Source organism: Streptopelia decaocto (genome assembly GCF_964273445.1).
Source record: "Streptopelia decaocto genome assembly, chromosome: 8".
NCBI lineage: Eukaryota > Metazoa > Chordata > Aves > Columbiformes > Columbidae > Streptopelia > Streptopelia decaocto.
The window spans coordinates 9519534-9544285 of record NC_138662.1 but is presented as its reverse complement, the minus strand read 5'-3'; the positions used below and the strand labels follow the sequence as shown (position 1 = coordinate 9544285).

Below are 24752 nucleotides of genomic sequence, written 5' to 3'. Positions count from 1 at the left end.
CATGGGGATCTGTAAAATAAGGTGAAAAATAAAAGTACCGATGTCTGTCAGGTGGAATAGGATGAGAACAGAAAGGGACTAATGAAGTATTTCCAAGATGCAACAACAGAATTATTAACAAAGAGACTGAACACCACAAGTGACAAGGGAGTGAATTGCTCCAATAGTTTCCTTCAGCTTTTACTAGAACGTATTTCCACGGGCACATTTATTCCATATTTTTCTCTGAACAAAATAGCCTTACTAAGGGCGTGTGACAAGGAAGCCTTAGTAAAAGAACCCAACAGTGGACCTTGAGAATCGTAATATTCTGAGTGGAAGCTTCACCTTTTAGCCAAAGCACAGGGACAGGCGTCCAGAAACCAAAATCCTACTCCTGGCTCCTCCACAGATTTTCACAAAACTCCTTCCATTTTTCCGCTCCAGATTTTCAGCTGTATGAAAGCATCGAACCTTCTTCCCCAGCCATCCGAGCCCCGGGTTGCTGCAGCAGAAAGTGCCGAGCGCGAGGTACCGATCACCAAACCCCTGCAGGCACCACTGCCCAAGCCGAGCCCCCCGCTCCGGCACGGAACAGACGGCAGGACCAGCACCACATCACACAAACCTGAAAACATCCCAGGCAAAGTATTTTCTTGCTGTTTTCTTTCAGGGCAACTGACTAACAATTCCCAGCCCAGCCAATGACTTGCACCTCATTGATGATTATAAACCAGAGCAGACCTGTAACATACACAGGATGTTATCTCAGCAGACATTGCACTGAATGTTGCATGGAAATTTATTCTGGAGATCACTAATTTCTCCTAAATTGCTTCCCAGAAGGTTACAGTCTACAACCATCCCGGCCCAATTAACTGAAGAGAAAATTAATTGACGCAGAAGTCAGCTCAACACTGGCCACTGGGTTGTTTTTTTCCTCAAGTCTCACCAACCTACCTGTAATAATCCTTCACATATATCACTGCATCTAAGGCTTATTTTCCGTGAACAGGTGGTTCAAGCACTGCACTCAACAGACATGCAGAGTGTTTTAATAGCTAGTTTCTGAGGTCTTCAGTTGTGGTTACAATCTGCTACCATATTAATCTTGCCCCATAATTAGCTGCCTGGGGAAAATGTGTGTTATTCAGACGATGCAGGTGAAAGAAAGAATAGCTCCACAGGTATGAAACTCATGATTTATCTCTCAAAACAGAAAGGTGAAGCAAGGCACTTCCCTCGCACCATTATACACATTTGACAATTTTGCTCTGCATGTTGCAAAGTGCAATACTGAAAGATGAACAAAAATAGTGCTGCAGAAAATCAAAACTGCCTATTTCTGATACAAGAGAACAGCATGACAAACCTTGCACTTAAAGATCTCCACCAGCAAGTTATAAAGAGGCTACAAGGTACTGTACAATATTTATGAGTATGAGATATATACTATAGATTAATTCATAAATTCTCCATACATAATTTATAGTCTATTTACAGAGTAAAACAGTCATCACACAGCAACCACCAAAAAATGCATCCACTTAAACGTAAGGGCATTTGTAATGACTGCTCAGAAATAAGAGAGCCATAATAAACCAGTCACAATGACGAGCTGACTAAAACGCACAGGAGCAGAAAGAAAGGAAACACATTTTTAAGGCAGCTGATGTGCTATCAATTTTTAATGCTCTGTAAAATCTTTCATTTAGTTAGAAATGTTTATATAGTATTAAGTAGGTTATTCCAATTCAGAGTAAGAAATTAATCTTAACTTGTTTTACAGAGCACTTAGACTTCCTTTTCTAAATTTTATCCTCACATTAACATGCTACAAATTGCGGCTCAGAAAATTTGTACCAAAGCAGCACAATTTCTCCATTTCCTCAACAATCCTCCTTAAACATGACTACTTTTTCTCTAGGTAACAATACGAAGCAGTTGTACATTAGTTTTTTAGGTATTGTGCAATAAATGTGATGACCCAAGTCTGAACAGTTAGGTGACAATGCAGGTGTAAGGCACAGTTCACACACTTGGATATGACTTGAGACCTCTAGGAAGTAACGTACTTAAGTATGTGTTTGCAGCCTTGAAATACAGGCAGAATTCTCTGCACTAGCAGCAGGAAGGCAGCTCACTGGGACTGCTACAGTTCTTACAGACTGGAGGGAGACAGAATTTATCTGGCTCTAGCTCGAGGCTTCACTGCTGTGGAGCAATTAAAACAATCAGTCCTTTAGTTACACGTCGTTCCACTGTTTCCCCATAAATTAGCCGTGAGATCAAAGCCTTAAATGCTATGCTATCAGATATACATACATATTTATTTACCTACATACATCCTAAATTTCCATGAAAGGAACAGGGCACATCTCTTAAGGAATGCGTATGATGTGCTCTCTCCTTCATTAGCTGGTTTAATGAACAAACTGTGGAAGGATCTTGTCACCAGACAGCGGGTTTCCCGTTAGAAAAAGAACACGTTAAAAAGCAGGAGTGTTCCCGTGAATCACAAGGCCCAAGATACACAACTAGCTTTCTGGGGTTTGGGTTGAATTACTGCAATAAGTGATGCTGTATGGCTTGGCACAAAGCCAACAGATCTCGTTCCTTAACTGAACAAGCCTGCTGATACAAAATACACTGTCCTCTTTTTTATTAGGTTTTTTGTTCTTTAAATGTCTTCATGATGTTCCTCTGCATACATACAAAGATTTTTAATTGCTATTTAATATTAATGTAGTTTTCAGAATTGGAGAAAAGGTTATATTGGTTTTCTTTTTTTTTTTTTTTGAAGTCCACATCAGCTCCAAAGTTGCAGCTCTAAATATGAATGTCAGAGATGGACAAACCCAGGGGCTGTTCAAGGGTGTAGTTTATCCTTTACACAAGACTGTAAATTACTGAACACCTAAGATCCCCCATTTTTAGCACAGGCTCCTCAGAAATCTGTCATGACCCCACAAAACCTGCCACAGCTGCCTGGTTCTATCGATGATACTGTCACTTCCTTGACAAGCTCCATTATTTAGGCTTTGTGTTATGAAATTACAGTTAATTAGTAGGCTAAAACTTATTTAACTCATCTATGTTTCAATCATTTTGCACGTTTGATAGCAGATCAATTGCTCATGTTTCTAATACTAGATTTGTTGAGATAAATCTTTCAGCATGGCATTTTTGTTTCGCCTTGTGACAACTTAATTGACTTCTATGGACAAAGCTCATTTTATGTATTTCAGCTTCTTTAATTGCTGGTCACTTTCCCACTTTCCCTTAACACAATCCTACTAGGTTATTTAAGAAGATTAGTGAGTCTTACCATTGAGAACCACGCTCACAGTTACAATCGAAAAACACTGTGTGTTAGAAATTGGATGAGCCCAGAACTGTGAAACTCATTTTGAATGTGTTCCCTAAGTCTGTTTCACGCAGTTTCATAGATGGGAGCCTAAGGATTATGTTAAAGAGTAAATCTGGCACTGCTTAATGTTATCAAAAGGACTAGTCTCTACCTATAAAATACATAATTATGTGTGATTTGCATGAATCCTTAAAAAGAAATAGACATTTCTAAATGAAACAGAAAAAAACAGATTAGGAGTAATATTTCGTTGACAGTATCTCAAATGATTTATGTCAATTAAGATTATTCCAATGCTCTCATGAAACCACCTTTCACTCCATCACTTAGGAAGAGGCAGACAGTGACTGCTCGGACCTCTCCACACTAACACAAAGCAGTATAATTCCATTTCTCAGAGAAAGAATGACCTGTCTTAAAGTATATCCAGTGAAAAGTCTATTAGATTCAACACAGCTTCAAAATGCAAGCTTCAAAGCTATCAAACAGCAACAAGAGAAAAGTCATTTTTCATTATACTTCCAGGATGTTGCTGAGATAAAGCTATTAAACTGAGTGTCTGATATATGCAAAAGGTTGAACTACTCCAAAGCGAAACCAGGCGCACCTCTTACACCGCTGCTGCAACGACCAAAGGTCACTGATGACAACAGGAGCCAGAAATTGTGCTGTTTTCTTTCAAGAGAGGCTGGGAGCAGGTGTGCTGATACAACTTCGAGCCACATTCTTAATCTAACAGGAACATCTCCAGGAATATTTCTGGCAATTGATGAATCACTTTGCAAGTCAAGGCAGAAAAGCTATCATTAAAACCACCTTACCGGTACTTCAACAGGCTGCCTCGTTAAGAAAGCTGCTTCAGCTCTCATTTTCCAATTCACTGTTGGTGACTTTGGAGAAAAAAATACCCCACCTTTTAGAGGCTTCAATTTGCCCCTAGATATCAGCAGGGCTTAATGCTCATCTACAAAACGCGTTAGAAGAAATATCTGTGCCATCTGAAAATATCCTGTATCTGGATAGGCTAAAAGATGGGATAACTTCTCCAAAAGCAAGAACAGACTCACCAAGACTCATTGGCAAAAACACAGATGATGAATCAAAGGCATCCAGCAGCTGGGTTAACATTTCTGGAAAGGAAAAGACCATGCACAGGCATGTAATTTAATGTTTGCAAACGAACACACTGGGTGATGTAGTGGGCCCTATGCAGTTTCCCCTGTGAATTATCAATATTCACCTTCCAAAAGCTGTTTCCACCAACCACCCCAGGGAGCAAATACTAACTTTCATAAACGAACCTCACCCTGATTACATGTGTGCTTGTGAAAACTGCATTGTAACGCTTATCTTCAAGGAAAACTAAGATAAATTAATAATGAAATGCAAGAATATTTAACTGGCATATTGTTAAGAGAAGAACATTAATTGCCAAATATAATACACTGAATAAATTAACATAGCCAACAAGCTGAGGACCGACATGCGTTATCATGTACTTCACATGGACTCTTTAATTATTCAGGAAGCAAATAAATTATTTTCAAGCTCTCATTTTCTTCTGTTTCATGTTGTCCTTTTGGCTTTTAAATATATTTCAAAATTTTTTCCTTTTAAATTCAGGTCCACCAAGCACTGGTAACTCAGCTTTTTTTTATCATCTACAGAAGTATATAGATGGGAAAGGAAATCATTGTCTCACGTGTAAGATCCGCAAGACTTTAGTCATAGTTGTAAAACGCACAACTTTGAAGCCTTCAGCAACACAAACAAGACTTCTCCAGAGGATGTGGAAGACCTTGCTATATGCCAGGTTAAGGCCTATTGATAGATTTAAATATGGTATATTCACTGGCTTTGAGCTCCTCTACCCAAACAAGGTGTTAGACATATTTAAATCTAAATAACCATAATGTGGCTTGGACCAGTTTAATTATATTTTCAAATGCGCTTTTTTTTGAACCACCAACACTCTGAAGTTAACAGAAAGGCCCATCACTTCAGGCAGCTTTGTCTGTGAGACAGGTATCTCCACTCTTCCATTACCTATAATTCACTAGCTTGTACATATCCATCTCCAGCTCTCCCTTTCAGTCGCATTTATAAAGACTATTTTTAGCCAGAGCAAATGTCGGTGTACAAATAAAATTAAAAATGCAATTAACATTACCAGATATAATGAGATGCTTAATTACCCTTGAAACTAGGCCTTGTGAAGATCCAATAAACTTTGAAGTGCTTTTGTTACAAATCAAATCGAGCATCATAAAGAATATCAGACTGTTTGCATTACTCATGTACAAGGGTCTAACAGTGAGGACACCTGAGCAAGGAAAAGATTTTGTCATTAACCTAGTAGAGAAAGCCAAAGAAACCTCAGTTCTCCTGCCATCGCCCCGTCCCCAGCAGAAGCAAAGCCCTTCCGAGGGGACACTGTCTCCAGTGGGACTGGCAGCCCCGAGCACCCACGTCCCTCTCTGCCAGACCTGCTGTCCACAACCATGCTCCTCCAACACATATGGAGAACCTGTTCCCTAAGGATCCCAGGGGTTTTTTTGTAGAGAAAACATTCTATGTTTACTAAAACTCTGAAGCTGCCATGTCAGGAGGGAACCGTATGCCAACCCACTCACCTCATTTCAAAATGCAAAAAGCTCTGAAAACTCTGCAAGTTCCTCAATATCCCACCAAAACAACACTATTGCAACCAAACCAGAAAGCAGTGAAGTAATTCACCACATGCCCCACCGCAAAGCAAGATATCAAGCCAAGTCAGGAATCCATTTCTCTAACCTCCAGGCTGCGACCTTGCAGTCCTGTCCCCTGCCCGGGGAGCCGTGCCACCGCCCATGGAGACACCACTACTCCCTCCCCAAAATGCCCCCAGTTCCCCCTCCAGGCTGATGGAGATGGGATCCAACCAACCTGCCTCCCATGTCCTCCTACTCTGTGGCTCCCAGCTGGGCAGGAGATGCTCTCACACTCCAGGGCTCCTCGCTTAGCACCTCAAACCAAACAGCAGTGGGAAGTGTTGAAAACGTTGTTACTGAATCTGTTCTCAGTCCTAACTCTAAAAACAGACGAACAAAAGCTTGATAAACTGTTAAATATATCAAACAGTTCTTCTCTACTGCTCTTGTGTCCCAAACAAAATGCTTCGTACTGAACCCTAAAACACCAAGGTACAACACAGCAGAAGCAATTCCACCAGATCCATGAACTTTCATCATCCTCCAGAACCAAAATTACAATTCACAGACAAACCTCTGGTACCAACTGACAGTGATCAGGAAAATAAGTTTGCCTTTAAAAAAAATGGATTGTACAATATTATCTTTAATAAATGCCATTATATTGGTATTGGAGCAAAATCTTTAAGCCTTAGGACCAGCAAGTGCCAACCATCAAGAGATTTTTTAATTTTGTGCACAGTTGGAAAAGAATCAGATTTAACACGGGCTGAAATCTAAATTGTTCTTAAAAAATAACACTTCGAAAAGGAGATGAAAGAGCACATCTGGCCAACAGATGAAAAATACGTAACAGCTGAGAAAGGCAGGTTTGGGTATGCTGAGTGCCTGCTGGCCCCCAGCCTTTCCCCCCTTGCGTGCACACAGCACATGCACCGTCCGTCCTTCTGTCCCATGTAGGTTCTCTTCCTATACCTCTGGTACAGTATCTGCATAAAGGATCAAAGGATTAAACCAACGAGTTTGTCAGCCACACTGACCCTTAATAAACATACAAAATGCAGTAGGACGCTGTGGATAGAACATTTTTCTTTTTTGAATCAAAAGCTATCTTCTTCAAGATAAATGTTGAGTAGTTGAGAGTTTTTTAACACTTCCTAAATATTGAGACACTTACATTGACAGACTGGAGAAGGAAACTCTGCACCGCACGGTGGTTACACTACCAGGAATGTCCTCTGTGAGCAAGGAAGTATTTCAGCACCATGTGCATTTAGCACACAGCTTGTCAGCTGGACCGCTGACAACAGAGTACGGTAATTGCAGCTACAGCAGTGACTCTTGTGACATAAATACATGCCTTTTTAAGAGAGCTTCTAACAGAGCTATGACGCACCCATCTAGCACTAACTTCTGTAATTTCTGTCATTCTGGGTCACATTTTGCTTAAGTGGCCTGAACCAAGTTCATATAAAAATATCAATGAAAGGCTCAAGAGCTTACCCATTCACCAAAATAAAACATAAAGGTTAACCAGAATACAAAATGAAACAAAAAAGCATTGTAATGCTCTACCAGATCTTAATTCCAAGCAAATAACTGTCATGTAAGGTTAGATTACCCTTTGTGACCATGTTTGCTGTAATGGAGATCCTGACAGGCCCTTGACTACAGTGGCAAAAAATGGCAGCACAATCACCACTTTTCATGTTTGGTAGCATAATCTTCCCGCAATTGTGAAGCTTTTAGCACAGGATAAAATGATAGCCTTGAGTAATTCTCTGTTACAACATAACCTAGCATCTATCTGTTGTTTCACTGGGCATTTCCAGTTTATTATTTGACAGCATCATTGAATCACTGAGATGGGGAGGGAGGGTGACCTCTGGAGATCACCCCGTCTGCCCAAAGCCGGGTCAGAAGCAGAAGGCGGCTCAGGAGCACATTCAGTCAGGTTTTGAATCTCTTTCCTGGCAGACATGGAAGCTCTCACCAAAATCAGTTCTTCTTCTTTTTGTTCTTCACAGAGAGGAGAGCAGACTGAGAAGGACCAAACCTGCTCACGAGGCGGAGATGTGACACTCGGGCCACAAGAACTGCCCTGCTCAGGCAGCGGGTCTGGCAAAGCTCAGAACTCAACCCAAATTTGCTGAGTTAAAGCCAGTGCATTAATCGCTTACTTATATTCTTTAATTCACAGCAAATACTTTAAAAAGCAACCAGCAGATCTCAGGCTAAATCTCCTGATGGGTCTTAATTAAATGCCCTGTTAATGAGTAACTTCCCATCGTGGCACACATTTCAAACACAGCCTTTCAGTGGGCAATTGTTCGGACAAGAGGCCAGGCTGGCACCCAGGACCCCTGCAGCAGATCTCCTGTGCCATCGTCAGGGCAGCGCTGTGCCCAAAGTTTAGTTAACACATAATTATAAAGCAAACTGATTAATGACATACAAAACAATCCTTATTGAATTAGGAAAAGTGATGTTTCTGACTGACATATCAACTTAATTGAACTGCCCATCTAGCCACATAGGAAAAGTAAAAAGCAAACCGTTAGATTGCCGGTGTAGCAGTTGTTAGTAATCCTTTAAAGCCCCAAATGCCAATCATCACTTGCTTTTCTGACACTCTTAATGATTTTATAAATTGCAGTGGTAACAAAGTTGGTTTTATCTAGTTTAACAAACTCCCACTATACCAAAGATGATATTTCCAAATAATATTTGTCTCTTTAAGCATACGTTGGAATGAACTACCACACATTTCCTTGACACAGTATGTCAGCTGCACATCACTTTTTTAAATTCTGCGGGTTTTTTTTAACATTCCACAGATCAATGTGCCATCAGACACTATGTAAAATCCTGCAAAACATTTGTCAAAACGTGGTACTTATCTCTCATTAGAACCAGTGTGGCCAGGGAGCACACAGGTTATTGTACAGCTCTTGTTCCCTGCTCTGCCACAGCCCTCCAGCTCCAACCAAAACATCAACAGTAACAAAACACAAAAAGCAACCCTGAACTGCAAAGGTGCTCCAGTAAACAGCAGCTAATTCAGAACCACGCTGACCCATAGAGTATATATTGAACAGCACCAAACACTGCACTTGTAGAACAAAATGGGTCATTTGTCACTGGGATCAGCAGGAGCAGAGTTTGTTCCATTAAACTTACATGCTGGAAACAGACCACAGCTCAACACAGTCAGTACATTTGTCATTTACCTCTACATGCACTTCCAGATTAAAGCCCTTGCATCAGGTTTAGTTTTATTTACATTGATGAAAACTCTAACAAACTCAAGGGAGCTGTTCTGAATTCACGGATTAACTTGACAGAAAATTTTGGTGTTCAACCCGTTGTTTTTTTTATATTTTGAAGGTTAAAGACAGTGAAAACTCTCTTTCTTGCAGCTGGACTTTCAGATAGATACTTAATTAAAACAACAAACAGCCTGTATGGAATTTTTGCCCAAGTTCACATGATGATTTTCCATAAGGGGAATCTATTTATGTCATTTATTACTTTTTTTCCAGACAAAATCAACCCCCAGAAATTTTTTATTAATTTGCAGCTTGATGCGTAAAAAGTGAGCTTGTGAAATTACCAGAAGAGGTAAATAAATGATTCATGCCGGTTGGTTTTGCATGAATAAATTATTTGTTCCTTCTCCGTGTTTCACTTGATAGAAGAATGCAAAATTAATGCTACTCTATGCAAATAGAAAGCCTTTTATAAAATTCTGACCTAATTATAGGTGTTTGCTAAGAAACACATGCTTGAGTTTTCAGGAAAAAAATTCTTGGTGCCATATTAGTGTCAAGGAAGGAAAGATTCAAGCAATAATGTATGCCATTTGAGGATATTTAATAGAGAGAAATACACATTATTAATACTTCTCTCTTCCTAAACCATTTTCACCCTTTTGGAGAGGTGATTAGATTGGTACCCAAAATACTACATCCCTACAGCTGAAATCACTGCATATCAAAGATGTGTATCCCAGAAGATTTTCATTAATGCCAATAGAATAGATGGTATTTAAATTAACTTGTAGCCAAGGAAACAGAGAAGCACCTGACAAGTATTATCCCTCATCCTTCTCCTTCAGAGGCAGCCGATACGAGCAGTTCGGTCCAATCCTGCAACAGGTGATGGCCAAATTAATTCTTAAAACATTAGGCCTTCAATCACAGTGGTGCCTGCTGACTTGCAATGAGCTTTTAACAAGAACTGTTCATAAAAATGCCGAATTATTTCTGGATAACTGCCATTTGAAACAATGGAAAACATCTTTTGGAGCTGTCTCCGGCAGAGCCAGAGCGAGAAGAATTCAGCCTTTTATCCCCAAGCGCAGCAGAAATCTTCCAGAGGAGGGTAATGATCTGGAACTGGGATGGGTTGTTATCAGAGAGCAACAGGCCGTCCCCAATACCCACTGACGGGCTTGCTCTCCTCTAAGTCCCACAGCCCCTGTTCTATGGAGAACTTTGATTTCAACAATGTTTGGCTTTTAGGTTTTCTGAACAGACAACGAAGTTTTCATTCATGCCCTGGCTTACTGCCTTCTAGCACCTGCCCACGTGTAGGTAACGCTCCCAGCCCTCAGGGTTCATCATTTAAATGTGAATTTATACTATTGCCAACAAGAGCAGAAGTTATTTAGATTTTACAGTTTTCCATCTTTAACCGCTAACCACTAAGAAATTCCGTTAACAGGATCTGATCAGAATAACCATCCATCAAACCTCTCAAAGATTTAGACATAAGTAGAAATCAAACTGAAGATTACTCATCTGTGAATATGAAGATACAAAACATTCCAAATCTTAAGATTACCTTTAATCTGCATGTTAGCAAAGTGAAAGGAAACATTACTACATAATGCTGACGAGAAGATGGGTAGGAGCTACAACAACTGAAGAAAATTTGTATCAGCCATCACAATATTTTCTACAGCAGTATTTCTTCAGGCATTCTAATCAAAACACACAGAGCCTGTCAAGAATGTTCTTAAAGACGTATTTTAAATAATTCAGAATGAATGAGTATGTCTTGTTTGACCAGCAGTGCATATCTAAGGCATGCTCATGCCGCTACGTCGACATATTTGTAGAGATTTCCCCCCAGGCAGCTCCACTGCTCTCACGCTAACTCCGGACATTGTTTGCGTCCATGATGGACAGAGAGATTAATTGACTGAATGATTGATTCAATCAATCCAAAGGTTGCCAAGTGGTGTTTTGCAACAGAACCGCACAAGAAGTTTCCATTAACTGACGCGTCTGCTCCTACCTCTGCAGCTGCTGGTTCTTCAAGTACCGTCTGTCCTCTTCAGTCACGGCCGTCACTCCATCTCCTTTCTGCTGAATTACAACACGCATCACTGAATGATCCCAGGCTACCAAATGATTACTCTACATACTAAATATGGACGAGGATGTAATAATTACTCTATCAGACTTTCCATCAATCACAAATCTAAATAGTAATAACTCGTGTTTGTTACCAGATCACTGACTAAGACCTAGACACCATTCCCCAGCAGTGGGGACAAGAGCTTGGACAAGAGCTTTTACGTACCTACAAGTGAAGGATGAAATTCCAATGTTAAGTGTGTGATACATATTTAATTTAACTTTGTGGGAAATAAGTATTTGAAAGGCCTGTCCACAAAGCAATGAGACATTTCTCAAGCTCCAGTCTGTGGCTGGCCGCACGCTCCTTACCAGCAGTACAGGCACAACCCTGCAGCATCTCATCCCCCAGGAACAAGCAGTTAAACCACAGCTGACTTACATCTAGGTAAATCTGGTAGATTTTACAAGTCATGTGTGTAATTAGCAAGCTAGAGGTTAAACAATCACAGTACTCAGGTACTTTATTCTGAGCTTGAATGCCCTTGATAGAAATCAGTGAGGTATCTACTCCAAACATTTTTGTTTCTGTACACAATGTGGCTGCTACAATTCAAAACAGACAATTTAGTGGGTGGATCTGTAATTAAATTATTATGGCTCATATCTAATTAAAGCAGATTTCAAGGCACATTTCAAGCTGTGGTTGGATGGCAGCTTTAAGTTGCCTCACGCGGCTTGGCAAGCAATCGCGCAGGAGGAGGGCAGAGAGAAACAGCATCCAAGACTAAGAAAAGGAGGATCTAAAAATAAAAGTGTTTTGGAATGACTGCCTTTCATTTTGAACCCAGCATTTCATTATTGGCATGATACCCTCCCACACCACACATCTCTCAAACAGGCCTGGAGACTCACAGGAAGAAATAAGAAACAACTGAAAATGCACCCACCATGGTTGTATCTGGGTTCTACAGACAGTTTAACAAATCACAGCTGAATAAAAGCCTTCCTGCTTCATGGGAAAACAGTTTCAGAGTGAATACGTAATTACAAGCCAGAAAGGTATAGCCTAGTAAGACACACTACACCATCCATTATATAATAACAAAGTAGTACCAGGCTTGACCTGGACACAGATCACGCGGCTGGTTCTGCTGGCGGGCAGGAGAAGCTCAGGGACACCCCACTGCACCGAGACCACCACCTCGGCACCCACGGCCACCAGTGCCACTGCACGCTGCCAGCAACCAGCTATGGCAAACCACTTCAGCTCTTTGCAGACAGACAGACTTACCCTGTGGCAGGGAACTGAACACGTCTCGTTGCTCTGCGCCTTGCCGTCTTGCAGCTCTGAAAGGGAAAAACACAACAATTTAAATTTAAGATCAGAATTCTGTGCTCCACTAAGATTTTGGGTCAACAAGTGCACTAAGATTTTGGGTCAACGAGTAACTTGTCTGAACAGCAGCAGTCTTTTTATATTGCCACAAAAGATAAGTTTGAATTTTAAAAGTATTCAAAAATTTACTTTGCCCTTACCAAAATGTTACTCCAAAATGTGGATTATTTTCTATTGACCCAAGCCTTTGAAATGATGAGGGGAAAATGGAGGGCCTGACTCAACAAACAAGTACTAATCTTGCAAGTGTAACATGATAATTCATGTTTACATACAATGCAGCATAGTTGTTACATCTCTAAACAATGCAAAACACTCCAGAACAAAACCAGCAACAAGAAAACATTCACTTTCCTCCATAAACCATGAAAATGCTTTTGTTGCCTTTGAAAGAGTTTCCTAGGATTTTCTGCTCATTTTGCATACAAAAGTGTGAGATGGTTAATTCATTCATCAATCTTTGTCTACCCTATAGATCCTTACTATAAATTTTCTGGCTCGAATGTTTGCATTGCCTGATTCTATGTGTGCTTCCCTCTGGGTTATATATTTTAGTCCCTGTTAGATCTCAAAATTGATCATGTTTCAAATAGCAGAACACAAAAAAACATTTACGCAGAAAAACATATTGTATACACAGTCATATATACATTTATAGAATTAATGCAATTAGGTAATGTAGCCAGCTAGTAAAATACCATAATACCAACAACAAAACCCAGCCATGAAGACATCTTTAGTGCAGTGTTATTGCTCAGAGTCTTGCACTGTCTGTCATGGCATCTTATTGCCTGGAGTAGATGTTTTACTCCAAGGAGAATAAACATGCTGTCACCAGAAAGGGAATATTTCAGACGCTGCAGAATTAGCAGTTAGTCCAAGTGCACTTTACTATCAAGTTAAAAAGGTGTCCGCAGCCCTGAATGCAGGGCACACACCATCACCTGCCTGATAGCTCCAGATGGGCTGTGCACACACACAGATTTATACGGATTCAAACATATGAAATGCCTTTTCGTATTACAAGCGGTTTCGAGCCAAACTCAGAAAGCACGTTACTAAACCACGCTAATGTGGAGCCTGTCAGCTGCTCCCTCCACAGCAGAGAGCTGCCACAGAAGTGGAATTTCTCCAGGAGAGCTGTTTGTGCTGAGCTGTGCGGTCCCTGTGACAGGCCGTGCGGTACATGTGACAAGCGGTGCAGTGCGGCTGTCACGAACCATGCGGTCCCTGTGACACTGACCACTAAGGCTACAGAGCCTTCTTCAATTGTTGTTCTGCATTTAAATTCATTTTTCTCCATACAACTGTAAATCTAGCAAAGGCAAAACTATTTGTTAAGTTGAAAATACACCTTGATTTTTTAGATTGAAATTTAGAGAATCCAGCCAAGAAACAAGAGCAGGAGTTTCATTACCATCTTTCACAAACTACACAGAAAGGGTTTGAAACGACAGAGTTTCAAAACATTGCTAAATTATCTTTTTTCTTTCATTTTCTTCCATTCACTCGAATGGGATTTTATTTCTATTTAATGCTAAATAAGTAGATATCTTTTCAGAAGTCCTCAAGGTGCTGAAGTCAGGGTGGGACAGAGCCATGAGAGGAACAAGCAGAACTGAAACCAGCTCTGGCCTCCTTTGCGACCAGCCCCAGCACACCCATCCTGCTCACTAATTACTTCACCTCACTGTTTTTTCTGTACTTTTCCTTGTGCGCTTAAATACATTTGAAATGTAATTGCATAAAAAATTGCCTGGTTCACCCAAGGACTAATAAGTCCATGTAACTGCTATTACAAAACTCAAATCAAAGCCACTAAATACTGCCATTGCAAAGTAATTAAGCCAGTAAAACTATCAACGACTTGAAGTGCTCTTTCATTAGTAAAGAGAATGCAATTATTTTTCTGCCACCTTCTCTTATTCCATTAGTCTGACGTGCAGGAGCAGACGCACTAAGCAGGCTGATTTCTCACCAGGCTCCCTGCCTCTCAAAGCACATTTACGTCCCCGGCTGTCTCCTTCTTCATGCCCAACTGAGCAACCGATGGTCGACACGTTGCCTCCACTGCCAGGACTTCACACCCGGCTACCGAGCTCAAACACCTCCTGCCAGCTCAACGGAGCAGCGCCCTTAAAACGTTTCGCTTTCAGCAGACAGTAAATAAAATTCCAAATTGTTAGGAAAGAAGCACACACAGCACAAGGTACTTGGGGGGAAAAACTCATATAGTATTTTTTGCTTGATCTGTTTTTTACTAAAGGCTTGCTATCTTCAGCAAGAAGAATAAATGTATTGCTGAAACACAGCTGCTCACAGCAACGATACGCTTACATAATACAATTTTAGGAATTCTTTCTGAAACCATGTGTTCCTATATAGTATATTTCTATCTCAGTTTTCTCTTTTTTAACTTAGTTCTGAATATATTTTTATGACAATAGTCATATTGTAATTTCTACATATAATTTAGGCTCTTGCCTCATCGCAGATCCTAAGCTAAATTGTATCAATTGGCAGCACAATTTGTACAGATAACCTTCAAAAGAAAACCTAGACCCTACACAAAGTGACAGAAATAATTAATTAAGCCAGCTGAACGCTACTGTAGCACAAGAAAGTTTGAACCTAGTGTGAGAGGTCTCTAAATAAATTGCTGAGGTGCTTTTTAAATGATTCAAAAAGCTGAAATCTCACTGCTCACAAGCCTTTCCAGAGCAGGTTTGGCCACTGCACACAGCCCAGCTCCATGTCAGACTCCCGGTGTGAGCAGAAAGGAGACGGGTGGAACAGGCTGCCCAGGGAAGCAGTGGAATCATCATCCCTGGAAGGGCTTAAAAGGCACATAGATGAGGCTCTTAGGGACATGGTTTAGTGCTAGAGTTGTGGCTGGACTCAATGATCTTGAGGGTCTCTTCCACCCGGAATGATTCTACGGTGGCAGCTGAGGACTCTCGGCAGGGCCGGCCTAGATAGCCCCTCACACCCTTCCCCAGCCCTGGGGGGCAGCTGGAAACACAGACCTGCCCGCAGCACTAACGGCCTCACTCAAAGCCACAAACAGCACGTTTCTGACAATAATCCCAAGCTTGACTTGGTCCCGTTCATGTGTCAGACACCCTGGCAGACAGGGCCAGTCGATACTGGGAATCCGAGGCGTGTCAGGGTGCGAGGGGACAGGGGGAGCGCACAGCCAGAGCGCCGCAGGGCGCACAACCCAAACTCAACCACGGAATAACTCCATCCAAAATATTTGTTGATGTACGAGACTGGCAGGTGGCCAACTACAGAAGATAACTTTTGTATAGTATTCCCACCTACACTTGGGCTGGACTTAGCAAAGCAGGGAAGGCGCAGGACGGTCCCTCGCAGCCCGCAGACAGCAGTGCTGCTCCAGCACCCACAGCAGACAGGAGCTGCAGCTCTTTAAGGTTTGTTTTCCTGTCCTCACAGATGTCTTGTGGGCATCCTGACATACAGATTGTTGAAGATAATTCAACTCTAATGACAGGCTTCTGATCGACAGGGATGAAATTACAATATAATTAAGGATTTTCACTGAAGAAAAATTGACCAACGACTTAGCTAAAGGTTTGCTCTAACAAGCAGAAGCAGCACTTAAATGAAGACGGAAACACAGTTAATGCATTTTTCTTAATAAAAGCAGAAAGGATAATTCTCCTTGATTTCCAGTTGCAGTGAACCTCTCAGAGCAGTTTGCATGAAGTACCAGTAACCAGAGAACCCTGAAAACGAGGCTGATTTCTGCTGAACTCTAATTGTTCACCTATTAGTTCTGAAGCTGTATTTTAAATATTCTTGTCCTTTACAATAATAAATATTTGCAGTTCCACTGCTCTCACCTGGATCTTCCCCTGAGGCAAGCTGGCATGCTTCAGAATTTCATGAGCCTACTAATGAGGGTAAGAGGTTCCTTTCCCCCCTCACCCCCTATTTTCTTTTTTGGTAGCAACAGAAGTTAATGACCGCTAGCACGGAATGTTACTGCCCCATAACACGTATATGAGCAGCATGTAACAACTCAGACGAGCCGTCGCCCAGACTAGGACTGTAACTGGGACAGAGTCCAGGCTGAAACAACCCTGTGTCATTTTTGACATTTAAAAATGCCAAGGAGAGCTCCCTCCGAATCACGGGCTCCCGCTGCCAGCACCAGGGTTGCTGGAAGCCTTACAAGAGTTATGCAGCAGCGCATGATGGAAACACACGTAACTAGATTAGACAGTAGAATCCATTTGAGATTAATTGGTGAGTAATCAACCTGACAAAATTTATGATCCCTGATCTAAGAGTAACACAAAGGTACAATGTCAACAATGAAGTGGTAACAGCCGATGAGAGTTTCCTTCTGCGAGGAAAACGAAATCCTTTGTTCTTTGGCTGGAGGCAAAAGCAGCATCAGACAGTTTCAAAAGCAACAGGTGCGCTTTCTCTTGAATGGTCCTAAAACATTAAATTAAATAATGCTTTGTTCTTTGAGTAGCCTTTGGTAATTGTTGGGAGAAAAATATGCATGATGCTTTTTGACTTGACTGCAGCACGTATCAAAATTTATATCAAGACATTTAGGCAGTAATAGGAACATCCTGCAGGAGAAAATGTGTTTATTTACAAATGCACAGAAACTATACTTCAAGTAACATTAGGGAAGCAGAATAAGTAATGAAAAAATAGAGTAGAATATTTCCCCTAATTCCTTAGTCTTAAAAAAATAATCTTTCCCAAAAACAAAGAAAGAAAACCCCTCCACCTGAGAAGTATCAGACTTAAAATCCACAGCATTAGAAACTGATTCATTCTGATACAAATAAGAAGCAAAGCTTAACTCTGATCTAGGGTCACAGTTGCAATTTCCAATATAGAAATTAAGTTCTCCCCTACTTGGATGCATTCTGATTCAGGTAATCTCCTGTTATCTTATTTTTCATTTAATGAGCTTCATTTCACTGTATTACTTTAAAAAGAATTAACCTTTGAAATACTGTGGAGGACTAAGGTAACTGTCAATATTCCTCTACATCCAAGAATGGCAGAGCAGCTGTTGAAGTCCTTGAATTCAGCACTGACTTGAAGCTATTCAGGGTCTGGCTCATGGCATCAGATTTATTTTCTTGTAATTATTAATTTGGGACAAAAAAAATTAAAAGCCATAAAGGGCCACTGGAAATTACAAAGCAGAAATCTTCTACATGTGCCTTTAAAAACCCCACCTGCATTTCCCTGGCCCAACACCGAACACAGAACCCCTCTGAGCCTTTGTAGGAGTTAAGACAGGACCTGGAGAGGGTCTATTCAGGCACTTCAGAGATAAATTTGGGAATCTGTCCCATTATTATTCCAACAGTCACAGGAATTCCTAATTTACTTCTCCCTGATGTCCCAGTTTCCCTCTCCAACTTACAACTTGTCTGAACAAAACACCAGAACTCATCAAGATGATAGGCATTTCTTTAGGATCATCACTGCACTCAATGGTTTGCACATTCAGATTTTTCCAGATGCTCCCCAACCAATTTCTCCTCCTCTCCATGCTCTGTCTCACTGGGCGCTGAACTAATTTCCGTTAAAGCACTTTGTTATTTCATTGCCATCTTATCCAACATACACCTGACCTGGGCAAAAGCACAGCTACTATCTTTATAGGTTTGATCCTGTCTGGAAAAACAAACTTTTTAGTTTTTTAAAATAAGCACTATATGAAGAAATTAATCAGCCGAAAAAGTGCTTTCTATTATTGTTCCTTAAGTCTTCAGTACTGAAAATACTGATGGGCACCGTCCTACACAGAAGAACAGATCTCCCCTCACTGCACAGGATGGGGAAAAGATGGAGAATAATTTCTTTTCACTTCTTTCTTCCCTTACCGGTTATAGGAAAATGCATTGAATCATCTGGCTGTTCCCTACCAGTCACATGTCTTGTCCAGGGGAGAGAACATGCTAAGGAACAAATAAATTCAAAACACTCCAGAGACACACACTTCAATAAAAGCAAAAGAAAAACAGAAGCTACTGCAGGAAAGACATCTTTTGCTGGGGAATGAGGAAAATGCACTTTGCAGTGTCCATCATCAGCACAAATCTAGTAAAGCAAAATACAGAAGCAGAAGGTGTACAGCTTGGTGGGAGAAAAAAAATCAAGCACTTCTAACCATGGATTTGCAGACGGTGCTATTCACACATGAACTTTTCCTGCCATTTCCTAAGGAATGGCAGGAGGTGACACTTCTTACAAAATCTCTTTTCTTGGCTGCAGGTCTCAGGAAACCCTTTAAAGATCATCCTCTCCTCGTCAGCAATTCCACAGCAAACACAATTCAAGTCTGCCCTTCTCCTGCCACCAGTGCTGTGTCCCCACAACCTCCCTTCTCAGCACCACCCTCTCTTCAGTGCACGGCAGCAGATCCAACCCTCTTCACCTTGGATCTTTTCACCAGAATTGTGTCTTCTCAGCAAAAGTCCATCTCAAGACCCAATTACTGTTGATCCACAGTTTTAACTGGAATCTGTCTATGTGTAGACGCCTCTATCTGTGTTTCCCACATCAGCATCACGTACAGTGGCCCAGAAGTGCCCCAGAGTCTGAGAACACCAACAGGGACACCATCATGCCAGAGGTGAACCCTTCACCGGGGCTGCTACCTTGCCTCAAAATGACTCCTCTTTAACTTATCCTGAAATTATTGCAAACTTTTTATAAGTACTTTCTGTCTTTAAAGGGCGGGCACCGAGCTGGGTTCTCCTCTAACAAATTCCAGACATGGTTTCAACTCGGTTACAACAGGCCTTTGTCTATATTGTGCAAACTGTTTGAAATCAAGTGAAACAGCAAGAACTGAGTTACATTTGAATCAGAGTAGGTTAAAAAAATAGAAAACAAATATGCTACGTGTGTAACGACTCCAGCGGTGCATGCTGAGACTCTTTAGCATGTGTATTTATAATGAGGATATACTGCGAAACTGCCAGTGCATCTTAATACCACAGTAACTCAAAATGAATACTGAAAGAGACAAAGATTGCTTGAAATTCAGCTAAATGTGTGCTTCTGTCTGATATACCAGCAAACCAAAGGAAAAAAAGCTTTTCATTTCAGTGGGTGGTACAATTTTATGTCAGAGGGAAATAAATTTTCATCCAGTAAGACTGGCATTTCTGGAAATTGTGTTAGCTTTGTTTCCAATCATCACGGCAAAATAGATTTGGGTGTTTCTATTCAGATCAGCACCATAATCAAAAGACTAAAACCCATGTCCTTTCTACTACACTATTTTCAAGTCATGTCTTCATTTTGCATTAGGACTCCCCTCTGATCTTGAAATCCACAATATTTAATAACAAAAAATTTTCCAAAAGCCAGGGCTGGTTTTCTTCATCATCTTTCTAGTATTTCAGGTGTGACAAAACAACTTCTCTTCTGAAATGCTATAGTCTTACAAATATTCATTACTAAAAATAAATTCTGTCTCTCTCAAAACATCATGCAATTTTTGAACTGTGATTACTTGCAGAAAGTCATTTCCAACCCCAGCAAGCTATGGAAACACCACTTGTGATATCCATGCTGAAACCTGAGCGGCAGGCAGCGGGTAAGATGTATGAAGGCCACAAGGATGATTCGATACTAACATCACGGTTTCACAGGTTGTCCATCTATCACGAAAATTCCCTGTGGAGGCTCACAAACAGCTCCAACTAGACAAGAATTACTCTCCTCTCACATGTACCAGGACAACAGTCCTCCTTACACCCTCCTGTCATTGCCTGAAATCACAATATCCAAGATGCTGAGAACATCCTTTTTCTTATCCCTTACTTTCAGCAAATGCAGTTGTGCTCACAGATGCTTCCACAGAGGGAAACAGAAGATTGAGAAGCAAAGTGAGGAGACTCCAGAGCTCAGCCTGGGGGCAGCTGATCTGCAGAGGAGGAACAAGCAGCAGCGGGGGGTCACTTCTGTTCCTGCTCCAAGGGAGATGCTGCACCTGCCCGAGCCCGGGCACAGCGTGCTGGCCGGTAACCTCGTGCCTCTGGCTCTGGAGGCGATTTGATGTAAGCACATCCAGTTCATGAGCTGCTCAGAAGTTTCACCTCGCAGTTCTGAGGCTTCTGATGCTTATGATTTATCCCACTGGCCATTGATTTATATTGATGTAACCCAACCATACAGTTCGAATGTTTAAGTATCGGTACTAGATTTGTGGCTTCTTCAAAACATCTTCAACGATCTGTCATCTACACTACAAGAAGAAATTTTTTTTTTCATTTGTTTTCCCAGGTTTTAACTGACGTTTCTGAAAATAACTGCAGTGACTCAGCAGCAATGATTGGAGATAACCTTCGTTGGCCATTCTCTTGCACACCCCTGGCCACTTGCAGTATCAAGACCATAGTAAACACATTTTATTACAATGTCTCATACACAAGCAATCCTGAGTGGCCAGAGCATTCATAAGCAGAACACAAGTGCGGTCAGGTAAAACAGCACTTACTGGGTATGAAAAAACAATTTACAGGCAAGCTGCTTGCCATCCAAGAGAGCAGTAAAACAGTTTCTGAAGCACAAATATTTAAAGGCAGAACCAAGGTCTTTGAGCTGTGAGTTACAACCATGCTTTCCAAGAGCTTTCACCTTACCAGCTGCTCAGCAGCAGCAGTTGGAGCAACCGCTTCAGTTCCTACCTGTAAGAATTAATTCAAAAACTGGTTTTAAAACTGAGACAGTGCAGGCACTTCATCAGCTGTTCAGCTCTGTGAAGGCAAAGAGAAAACCAGACTAGGAGATCTGAAAAACATTCATATGAACTTATTTGATAATAAGGAACATACTATTAATGTGAAACACAAAGAAGTATTTCCCTCTAGCTAATTACCACTCAAACCTCAGAAGTCAAACACAGAAATGTAAAATAAATATTTTCTGGCATTTCCACAAGCTGCTAATTCAATCCATTTAACGATCACAAAGACTTTTGAACTATGCTACCACTGTATCCATTATATAAGAAGAGGGTAAACAGAAAACATCTGATACAACTTTGAACCACTGGAATGTTGTGAAAAGTCCCCAAAGCTGCTCTCCACAAGCACTGGATGAGTTTTTCCTTAAGAAGCTGAGGACACAGTAGGACTCCTGAAGACATCAGATGATGCGCAAGTGCATCAGGGTTGCATTGCATTGAGGTTTGCATTGAGATTTAGTCTAGAGTTCAGCTAGTTGAACAATAAAGGATGTCAAAAGAGAGTGAAAAGACCATGTCGCCTACACTTAATTGACCTACTCTAAGCATCAACTCAATGAAGCTGGGAATAAAGCCCCAAAGGTGGTAGGAATGCAGAAAATTAAAATAAATATTTGACAACATGCAACATCTTATTTCTGATTTGAATTAGAGCGGATGAGATTCTCATCCTCCTTTTTGGGATGGCAGCACTTTGAGAAAACTGGTAGTGGCCTGTATGTAAAAAAATTGTACCTGCAATCAAGCGGAGCAAAACCTCAAAATAGTGCAAGCGAGAGCTGCTCCTGTTGTGCAGCATTCTGGAACACAAGAGCTACAGCAGCACAGGCTGGCACGAAAATGAGCCATTTCTCTCAGCTCTTCTCTGCTTGCTGTGAAAAATAACGATCTGTTGATCTTGGTTTGTCATTCAAACTGTGTACCCGCTAAGTCAGCATCTGTCTCTGTACTGGATCTTCTGTGAAGTTTACCAATTGTCAAATCAGAACAGAAACAAAAACACAAGGACAAGACTTGTAGAAATGGTTTTAAAATCACATTTGTCAAAAAGCCCTGACAGTAACGGCCAGAGCTAAAAAACCCTTGTCCACAATGATACTGTGACCATTATCTGTACACAGAACAGTATGAATTCATATTGTACTTCCAATATCAGTATAACTTAAGAGTGGATGTTTTTCTTTGCACTTCCATTATAGAAAGTGAGTGTGAATGGTTTGTGCACAGTTATAAAATGGAAGGCAAGGCTTTGAAGGACAAATTTACAAAAATAAAGAACTTAAGTTTCAAAAACTATTATTTCATCAACTTCCCATTTCTTTCGAAGACTTCAGATTAGCAGATGTTCTTTCCCCTCCCAAACACGTCAGTGGATATTTCACCTTACACGATCTCATAACTTTTCCATAAGCACCTACCTAAGTGGCAAAGGTGAGGGTCAGAGATTTGAAAGCATCTCTACAAATGTCCATTCTCTGACTTCCTTAAAAGTCCTTGAGTGCAGCTAGAAAGTCACGGATCTAAACCATGAACTGAGGTCGTTCAGTGTTCTGGTCCAGGCCTCGCCCTGTGAAGCCGTCAGTGGTTTGACATGACAGTGTATTTGGAAAGTCAGAGTGGGTGTGCTCTGCAGTCTGCAGAGTGCCAGAGTGTGGCTGTGGAGCAGGAAATTTGGGTGATAAAACAGTGCAATTTACTCAGAATCAGTTAATTCTACATTTTGTTGGTACAAAGTGAAGAATATTGCAGAACGGGACCATGTATTCATACAAATAAGATCTTAAATTATTTGTCTCCTTATGCCACCTGTTCCAGCAACTAAAAATAATACAGAGTTTTGTATTGTATTATTACTTGAAAATGGAAACAAATGAAACAAATCTGCGTAGCAGTCACTTTCATTCTGCGCCATCCATTCCCATGTCAGGTCTCTATTAGTCATGATCAGGGCTGCTGCTGCTTGTGGGCAAACGCTGGCATTGTAGCTCATTGATTCTGGGAAAATGTGATGGAACTGAGACTGTGCTTACCCCTATGACTATTTGCTTACCTCAAGTTTGCAGAGACTGATTGAATCTAAAGACAAACAGCATATTTCCAGTAGCAGTATTGGATTTGTAAATCTTCCATTTGTCCCTCTCTTATAATTTCATGTTCTGTATAGAAACGATGGTAGATGGGGTAACCAAAATGTGGAACAGCTTGTTCAGTCATCCCTTCTGCTGATTTTTTCCTAGTACTGAATTATCCCTTCTTACAGTAGTGTACCGACCTCCACTGGATGTGATTCCCACTTACCAACTTGGGGATGTTACTGTTAAGGTGCAGAATTACTGTCAGAATATTTTTTGATAGAAATAAGATTTTTACTCTCCCTTAAAAAACTCAAAATAGTTCCTTGCACTCAGGGGTTATTGGAGGTTTTCAGTGTGGTTTATTTACCAATACGGCAATTCTCATGACTTGCTGTTACATTCTGGACTCAGCCTACTGGCAGTTGATGCCTGTTTTACTGGGTGTAAAGTTATTTAAGGTTGACGTTAGCATATTGGAAAAAACCCTCAAACATACAACTGTGTATAATTGCAGAGTACTGAAACACAACATTTTTACAAACCTATGTCACTGAGTGTCTTGTCCGTTAATGGTAAGGTAGATACAACCTTACAAAAGTTGGATAGCTGGGTACGAACTTACCTTACAGCTGGGACTAATGAGGGTAAGAACAAACAATTAATTCATGTACAATAGAAAACTAAGAGAAGAGAAAGATTAGGAAGCAGTTTTGTGTGAGATGCTGAATTTTGGTCACTGTTTCAGGCAAATGGCTTGTAGGGAAACTTGCAAGAACAAGCTGAGGAACCCCCACATTGGTGGAGAGTGAGGTTTGAGCTGCTGTACTGGCTTTTATATATAGGAAGAGCAATAAACCTGAAGGATTTAGAGAAGAATGGGACCAGAAACTTTATAATTCTGCCTTTTGAAAGGGAACTAGACCAACAGTCTTCAAAAATGATTTTATAACTTATCTAGTTTCATAGTTATTAATGATATACTTACTCATGGTGTGAATTATTTTCTTCTAGGTAGGTACAAGAAGGACTGGTTTTGTACAAATGTTTTGAAATTAGTGCAGTGAGTATGTGCTATAACAGAGGTTAGAAAAGTTTCGTGGTTGATCTAACAT

At 40.8% G+C, this 24752-nt stretch overlaps 1 long non-coding RNA gene across 1 annotated transcript in view; it reads right to left on the bottom strand.

The window, feature by feature from the left end:
• The window catches only part of LOC309443258, a 94357-nt gene extending 75173 nt beyond the window's left edge, over positions 1–19184 (bottom strand). Inside the window, exons 1-3 of the long non-coding RNA XR_014184772.1 lie at positions 18977–19184; positions 12697–12752; positions 11341–11411 (exon numbers count right to left, since the gene is read on the bottom strand). This is a non-coding gene — a long non-coding RNA (uncharacterized lncRNA). The remainder of the gene's footprint in view (positions 1–11340; positions 11412–12696; positions 12753–18976) is intronic.
• Positions 19185–24752: the final 5568 nt, after the last annotated feature.